Source organism: Heptranchias perlo, chromosome 20 (assembly GCF_035084215.1).
Source record: "Heptranchias perlo isolate sHepPer1 chromosome 20, sHepPer1.hap1, whole genome shotgun sequence".
Lineage (NCBI taxonomy): Eukaryota > Metazoa > Chordata > Chondrichthyes > Hexanchiformes > Hexanchidae > Heptranchias > Heptranchias perlo.
Window position 1 is genome coordinate 16,809,985 of NC_090344.1, and position 8,899 is coordinate 16,818,883.

The 8,899-nt window shown below is 43.3% G+C and overlaps 2 non-coding genes across 2 annotated transcripts; one reads left to right on the plus strand and one right to left on the minus strand.

The window, feature by feature from the left end:
- The first annotated feature begins 1,270 nt into the window (after positions 1 to 1,270).
- On the plus strand, positions 1,271 to 1,344 carry trnat-cgu (transfer RNA threonine (anticodon CGU)). The gene has a single exon. It is a non-coding gene; the product is annotated as a tRNA-Thr (tRNA).
- Positions 1,345 to 7,420: 6,076 nt separating this feature from the next.
- Positions 7,421 to 7,502, minus strand: trnas-cga (transfer RNA serine (anticodon CGA)). Its single transcript has one exon. It is a non-coding gene; the product is annotated as a tRNA-Ser (tRNA).
- Between the last annotated feature and the right edge of the window lie 1,397 nt (positions 7,503 to 8,899).

Below are 8,899 nucleotides of genomic sequence, written 5' to 3' on the forward strand. Positions count from 1 at the left end.
CACCAGGCAGCATATTTCCCTTCCAAATTTTGCCAACACGAAACTTCCAACCGATGAATATCGGCTTAACGAAAAGAAGAATTGTTTGTTTGGTTCTTTAGATTTAAAGATCTCGTACCGGCCCCTTTGCCATATGAGCTGCCGCTATAAGTCCCCTCTCCCCCTATGAACAAGTAAACTGGCACCTGCTATTGCAAGACGGCAGGCCGGAGGAACCCAAGAGCTCCCACGGGAACACTAAGAAGTAGATGCGTTATTGAACATACCAGTTGTACCTTGAACTCCAGTCAAAATGTTCGGAGTAAAAGGTTTGATTGTTTTAGAAGACGCTCGAACTCACAACCTGGTCATTTCTGGAGCCCATACTGCTTGTAAATAAGTAACGCACGCTCAATAATTGTGCAACACGAGAGCAGCGAACAACCGACAGCATCAGCGCTCCTGCCAAACAGCTTCATTTTCGGTCTCTCAATTATCACTTCGAGATCTTTCTCAAACAGAAGCCTCCAATCAAGATGCGCTTCATTAAATAACAATTCTTAAATCAAGAGAGTTTTGATCGATCATGACTAAAGCATGTACAATTTCCTCACTTGTTCCTTTCAATCCCCTGGGATGGTAAACATCAGGTCGTGGAGATTTGTCTATCTTTAGCCTAATTATTTTCTCCATTGCCATTATTTTACTAAAACGAAACCCCTTGATTTATTAACAGTTTTCCTCGTGTCTCTGCTTTTAGCCTCATCCATTTCTGTGACGACCGATGCAAAGTAAAAATTTAGCAACTCTGCCATTTCCTGATTTTCAATTACAATATCACCTCCACCTGTCTTCAAGCGGCCCACATTACTCCAAGCCTCCCTTCGTTCTCTTAATATATTTGGAAAAACCTTGAGAGTTGTCCTAATTTTCCCTCACAAGTTTTTCTCCTTTTCCCTTTTTGCTCCTCTCACGCTTTTTTTTAGTTTCAGCACGACAATAAACAACACTTCGCTGTAAAGTTCGGCTCAATAGTTCTCCAATGTCAGAGCGAGAATTGTCTGATCCCCGAATTTATTTAATGTAACAAATACAATCACACATAATCATCCGTGTATCAACGCACTGATGGATACACAAAGATAAACACAGCGAGAAATCCAGTCAGTGTCGGAATGCACAGGTAAACGGACAAGCGAAACAGACAAAGATAAAACGGCCTGAACCCCCAATAGTGAAGTGTCGCTGATAGATATTAATGAGAGGAGGTGGGGGCAAAGTGTCATCAATTGGCGCTGTGGCTTAGTTGGTTAAAGCGTCTGTCTCGTAAACAGAAGATCCTTGGTTCAACTCCCAGCAGTGCCTTGTGCAGCTGGTTATTTTACCTAATTTGTGGAATTGAGCGACAAAATAACACTGTGGTATTTGTTCAGGAGGAAACGGATAACCGAATGACAGTTCAAAAACGCCCTTTCATTGCACAGACAGACCTCTCATGGAATGTGTCTGCAACACGTTAATTTGAAGACACGTTCTTGTTTCTGGGCTCGTTGGGGTCGGGGTCCATTTCGCGATTTGAGGTTCAAACACGGAAGTAGTCCTAATTTGGACCAAGACTTGTGATCTTGACCTGCGGTGCAAACGTTTGCAAAGAGGGAAAGGAAGTCCCCAAATCACTCCAGCTGAATCGCCAGGCCCGGATGAAATACATCCCAGGCTGTTAACAGAAGCAAGGAAGGAAATATCGGAGGCTCTGACCATCATTTTCCAATCCTCCCTGGCTGCAGGTGTGTTGCCGGAGGATTGGAGGACTGCTGAAGTTGTACCGTTGTTTAAAAAGGGAGAAAGGAATAGATCGAATTATTGCAGGCCAGTCAGCCTAACCTCGGTATTGAGCACAATTCTGGGGGAAAGTATTCATCTTCATTTAGAAAGGGACGGATTAATGAAGGGCAGTCAGCATGGATTTGTTAAGGGAAGGTCGTTTGAATTGAATTTTTTTGGAGGTATCAATGAAGGTGGATGAGGGTAGTGCGTTTTTTGTAGTCTACATAGATTTTCGCGAGGCTTTTGACAAATTCCTACATGGCAGATTGGTCAAAAGTGTAAAAGCCCATTGGATCCAAGGGAAATTGGCAAGTTGATCCAAAATTGACTGAGTGGCAGGAAGCAATGGTCGATGGGTGTTTTTGTGACTGCAAGGCTGTCTCGAGTGGGGTTCCGCAGGGATCCGTACTAGGTCGCTGCTTTTCGTAGCACAGATCATTGATTTGGATTTAAATGTACGGAGTATTATTAACAATTTTGCAGAAGATGCAAAAATTGGTCGTGTGGTTGATGGTGAGGAGGGAAGCTGTGGACTGCAGGAAGATATCAGTGGACTGGACAGGTGGATAGAATAGTGGCAAATGCAATTCAATCTGGAGAATGAGGTAATGCATTTAGGGAGGGCAAACAAGGCAAGGGAATACACAATAAATATTGAAACTAATTTGCCATTTACACGCCCATTTTGCAAGTTTACTGACGTCTTCCTGTATTTTTCGCATTTTTCCTTTGTATTAACTACAGCTCCCAATTATGTGCTGTCTGTCAATTTTGAAATTGTATTTCCGATTCCTATGACTAAATCATGATTGTAAATTGTGAACAACAGTGGTCCCATCACCGATAAATTGTGAACAACAGTGGTCCCAGCACCGATAAATTGTGAACAACAGTTGTCCCAGCACCGATAAATTGTGAACAACAGAGGTCCCAGCACCGATAAATTGTGAACAACAGTGGTCCCAGCGCCGATAAACTGTGAACAACAGTGGCGCCAGCACCGATAAACTGTGAACAACAGTGGTCCCAGCACCGACAAATTGAGAACAACAGTGGTACCAGCACCGATAAATTGAGAACAACAGTGGTCCCAGCACCGATAAATTGAGAACAACAGTGGTCCCAGCACCGATAAACTGTGAACAACAGTGGACCCAGCACCGATAAATTGTGAACAACAGTGGTCCCAGCACCGACAAATTGAGAACAACAGTGGTCCCAGCACCGATAAATTGTGAACAACTGTGAACCCAGCACCGATAAATTGTGAACAACCGTGAACCTGACGATACCGGATTTCTTTACCATTAGTCTGGTTCAGCAATAACTGATGAGAATAACACTTGAAAGTTTAACACAATTTATTAGCTGCAGCTGACCTTATCTATAGAATTGATTTCAACTCTTGACAGAGTCTGGTCAATCTCATAGAGCAGGCAAAATTACATAGGCAGATCCACACAATTATACATTTTCAGAGTGGGGAGGGACATGAGTAGCAAGGGGTTAAAACCAATCATAAGCTGAGTCTTGGCAAGCCATGCTAACTGACATAATGACCGACCACTCACAGGTAATACTTGTTCATGCGTATGCCAAGGAAAAGGGAGGCGACCTTATCTCTGGCTTGGGATGTTTTTTGACCTTGCCTGCAAAGGGAGATCCATTCATTAATGCAGCTGCATGACAACTCCTTATACTAGAATTCAACTTTATCATATCTCTTTGCTTGATTAACACAAGGCAGGCTTATACATAAAGAAAATTAATAACGTAAACAGGTGGTCAAAGAAGAAGCTCATTGTTTCTAATTCTAGCTAGCAAAATGGGCTACTTATATTAACCATTGGTTCACCACACTGCTACTTCGCTATGGAGGTATCTCACTATAAACCACTAAAAGCTTACCCCATATGCATTTTTATTAAAAGGGCGCCCCGTATGCATTCTCAAACCCAGCACTGATAAATTGTGAACAACAGTAATCCCAGCACCGATAAATTGTGAACAACAATGGTCGCAGCACCGATAAATTGTGAACAACAGTGGTCCCAGCACCGACAAATTGTGAACAACAGTGGTTCCAGCACTGGTAAATTGTGAACAACAGTGGTCCCAGCACTAGTAAATTGTGAACAACAGTGGTCCCAGCACTGGTAAATTGTGAACAACAGTGATCCCAGCACCGACAAATTGTGAACAACAGTGGTCCCAGCACCGATAAATTGTGAACAACAGTGGTCCCAGCACCGACAAATTGTGAACAACAGTGGTCCCAGCACCGATAAATTGTGAACAACAGTGGTCCCAGCACCGACAAATTGTGAACAACAGTGGTCCCAGCACCGACAAATTGTGAACAACAGTGGTCCCAGCACTGGTAAATTGTGAACAACAATGATCCCAGAACCGATAAATTGTGAACAACAATGGTCGCAGCACCGACAAATTGTAAACAACAGTGGTCCCAGCACCGATAAATTGTGAACAACAGTGGTCCCAGCACTGGTAAATTGTGAACAACAGTGGTCCCAGCACTGGTAAATTGTGAACAACAGTGATCCCAGCACTGGTAAATTGTGAACAACAGTGGTCCCAGCACTGGTAAATTGTGAACAACAGTGGTCCCAGCACTGGTAAATTGTGAACAACAGTGATCCCAGCACTGGTAAATTGTGAACAACAGTGGTCCCAGCACTGGTAAATTGTGAACAACAGTGGTCCCAGCACTGGTAAATTGTAAACAACAGTGGTCCCAGCACCGACAAATTGTGAACAACAGTGGTCCCAGCACTGGTAAATTGTGAACAACAGTGGTCCCAGCACTGGTAAATTGTGAACAACAGTGATCCCAGAACCGATAAATTGTGAACAACAATGGTCCCAGCACCGACAAATTGTAAACAACAGTGGTCCCAACACCGATAAATTGTAAACAACAGTGGTCCCAACACCGATAAATTGCGAACAACAGTGGTCCCAGCACCGGTAAATTGTGAACAACAGTGGTCACAGCACCGATAAATTGTGAACAACAGTGGTCCCAGGACTTTTGACCTTGAACTGCATTTGAAACTTCTGCATAAAATGAAATGAAGTCCCCAAATCGTCCCACGTGGCTCTCAAACGCAATGGGAAGAAGTTCAATGCGAACAATCAGGAATTTAAAGGCAACTCAACGACCTGCACTTTCTTTGAATAAGTTTTGTTAGCCATTATACTTGACCGTGAAATCGCTCTCGGCTTTCATCTTGCTGAAGCAGAGTGTGGCCGCTTTATATCTGCGAGCATGTCGGTGACGTGGTTAGCTTTGACACTGATCGCTTCCAATTTGTAAAATTTCACCAAGCGTCAGCCAAAAGAAACCGAGAATCGAATTGTAAGTGATGAATTGAAGGGATTGGTGCTCCAAGCAGATCTGGAAAATGCACAGTGCGGTCGGTCAGGAGTTCTAAATCCACCCTCCAGCCACTCACCAATCATATTAACTGAACTTTACTCTGGCCCAGTGTCACCGCACTGAAAGCGAGTATTTCTCCGGCATGTTTTTCTTCACAGTTGCTGCTTTAAGAGTGAAGACCGGCTGTTTGGATTTTCACTCCTACAAGCTTCAACCATTCATTTTGGACTGACTGTAGACAGTTGTTATATTGGTCGCTGCAAACTCAAAGTTTAGCCCAATTAATTATTGGTTTAGCAGGTGACCTCTTCGCCTGTCTAGTTGGTGCTGTCGGTTAGCACGGAAGTTTGATGGTTCGAGCTGTTATTTGATTTTTCCTCAGGATTCTTCGCCTCAAAGTTCCAGGGTTTCAATGTATGTTTTGGAAGCAAGAAAATTACAATTCTCCTTGGCAGACAAGCCCCCGAAAGGCCCGAAGGGAGGCCGCACTCGCTGCAGGAGAGCTGTTTCGCTGTGACATGGAGATTTCTGTAGTGAGCGAGACCAGACTGTTTCTATGTTCAGAAAATAAATGTCACACCCTTTATGTTGGAAAAGCAAAACGGTGGGGATTTTTGTATCAGATGTTCCTCGTTGCGTTACTTTCATCTTGATCGTAGAACCGGTTCGGGCGTTCTTGTAATAAAAGGCGACAATTTCCTATTCATTTTAAATTTAACAACAGCTGCACTGAGCTTTTAATCATACCCTTAAGATACAGTCTGTAAAATGATGAAATTTGATCACCTGCAAAGCATAAAAATCTGATTAAAGTTTTGACTGTCTCTCGGTAACCACGTCAACATCCCCTTCATAAGAAATAGAAAGTTATCGTTTGATTAATGGTGAATAAAACAGTCATTCATCTACCAACAGGGTTTAATTAGTTTCATGTAATTAATTTAATAACTTTTGCTAAAGTTAATTCGCTGACTTGGAATCGAACTCATGCGTTGGTGGGAGCATTAAATTCTCACCATCAGTCCATCGGGGAGCGCCCAAGATTGCGCACGGAACACAGCAGAACTGGTAAGATTTACTTTTCTTTCACTCTTCCGTGATTCATTCAGCTCTGTGTTTATTTTCAGGCCTCTTATCTCTCCCTTCTTTTCAGCTTCTGACTGCGGACATTCTTGTGGTTAAATATGAATAATATAGAATATCTCACAGCCCCAGTATATGTGCTCCTTCTCTGTACAGTTCTGTACAAAATCAAACTGTACGTTTAGAACGACGGTGTCTCTCCTTCACCCCCGACAGAAGCAGGAGGAGATGCCACTTTAAACTGCCAGTTGCTTCAAATGATTCATGATGGACCTGCGTGGCCTTGCAGTTTTCCCATGAGCTGCATTCAGGTTCGTGAATTTTGGAAATGGAAACATGTCCATCAGCAGCTTGTGGCAGTATTTTACCTCACTTTCCATTTCATGTACATGCCAAGTTGCACTTGGTGCTGTCATTGCCTGAACATCACCTTCTGTCGCGATAGTAGTTTGAACAGAAAATGCCATTTTTTTGCGGGCAGCTTGTCTCGCACGATAATGACCTGAATTACAAAGAGGCAAGTGGGAAAGGCCGCGTTGGGCTGCTTGTTCGCACCAAAGAATTTTCAGCGTTTCCTTGTGGTCTCGTGTTTAGATTCGATCATCACCATGGCAACGGTTCGATTGTTGTATTTCTCAACACTCGCATTTAAACACTCTACCATAAGTGCACTGTACTCAAATTTCTGATTTTTTTCACTGTGAGGTCGAAGAGACATAAATGTGTGGACAATAGCTCCGAATACATCAACTGGGTTGCACCTTTGCTTCTCCCCCCGTCTCAGTCTTTCCATCTTTACCCTTCTCTGCTGGTGTTGCAGGTTCGATCATCCTTGGCCGTTCAAGAAAACCTGAGAAGTCCATCAGGGGAAAATTCAGAGAGTCAAGAGACAGGGACAGGGAGAGATTAAAGTATAGAAACAAATCGGATAAATATCAAGCTTTGCGAACGAGCAGAATTTAAGATGGAGCTTGGAAGAGATTCTTTCACGTGCCGTGCAACTCTGCAAGAGACCATTGGCTCCGAATTAAAAGCATTTGCCACGCTGGATCATCTCTCTGAGGGAGGGAACACGGTCCGTCAACTCCAGTCCTGATTTGTTTGATCATTGAACAAATCTATAAGAAATAGCGCTAAGAGCAGGATTCGAACCTGCGCAGGAAAACGCCATTAGATTTCGAGTCCAACGCCTTAACCACTCGGCCATCGCAGCTATGCAAAAACAGAACAGCTACTGCTACCAAAAGGGTGCAACCAGTGCAGAATTCGGTGCAACCCATCGCCGATCGGCCATCCTGCGATCCATCCAATCACTTTTTCTATTCCGATGTACAGCAATGTGAAGTTGTTCACTAACTATTTCATATCAACAATATTAGCCTCTCTTTACCACATTCGTTTTCAATGTGCGACTTGTCATGCCAAGTGAGACTTTTCAGAATTAATTTCTCGAAAGTTACATTGTTATCTGTCTCGGCATCCGCAGATTATCCACTCTACCACAAGTATAACAGTGACGACACTTCAAAAATACCTCATTGGCTGTAAAGCGCTTTGGGAGGTCTTGAGGTCGTGAAAAGCGCTTTATAAAGACAAGACTTTCTTTCTTTTTATACTGGAATAAAATTACTGATGTTTTCACTATGAGGACGAAGAGACATTAATGTGTAGATATTATCTGCGAGTTCATCATCTGGGTTGGATTTTTAGTTTTCCTCCCGTCTCAGTCTTTCGATCTTTACCGTTCTCTGCTGGTGTCGCAGGTTCGATCAGCTTTGGCCGTTCAAGGCTGCCTGAGAAGTCCATCAGGGGGAAACACAGAGAGACAGAGACAGAGAGAGATAGAGAGATAAAAGTATCGAAAAAACCTAACGTCAAGTTTGCAGCATTTACGATGGAGATTGGGAGATATAGAATCATGGAATCGTCACTGCACAGAAGGAGGCCATTCGGCCCATCGAGCCTGTGCCAGCTCTCTTTTAGTGCAATCCAGATCGTCCCATTACCCGTTCTTTCCACGTATACCTGCAAATATTTTCCCTTCAAATACTTATCCAGTTCCTCTTAGAAACAAGGATTAAATCTGCTTCCACCACCCTTTCAGGCGATGCATTCCAGATTATATCCACTCGCTAGTTTAAGAAGTTTTTCCTTTTCTCGCCTTTGGTTCTTTTGTCAACCACCGTAAATCTGCGTCCTCTGGTTCTCGACCCTTCCGCCAACGGGAGCAGTTTTTTTTTATTTACTTTATCTAAACCCGTCATGATTTGAACACTTCTATCAAATCTCCACTCAACTTTCTCTGCTCGAAGGGAACAACTCCAGCTTCTCCAGTCTACCCACGTAACTGAAGACCTCATCCCTGGAACCATTCCAGTAAATATTTCTGCACCCTGTCTGACGCCTTCACATCCTTTATAAAGTGCGGTGCCCAGTTTTGGACAGTTGTGGAATATTGTGAAGTTCCCTTCACGTATCTTGATATTTTGCAAGTGACCACTGGGCTCCCAGTTAAAATGATCTGCCGCGGTGGAGTATCTCTCTGAGGGAAGGAATTGCAGCCCGTTATCTCCAGTTCATATTTATTTGAGCATTGAACAAAACTTTACA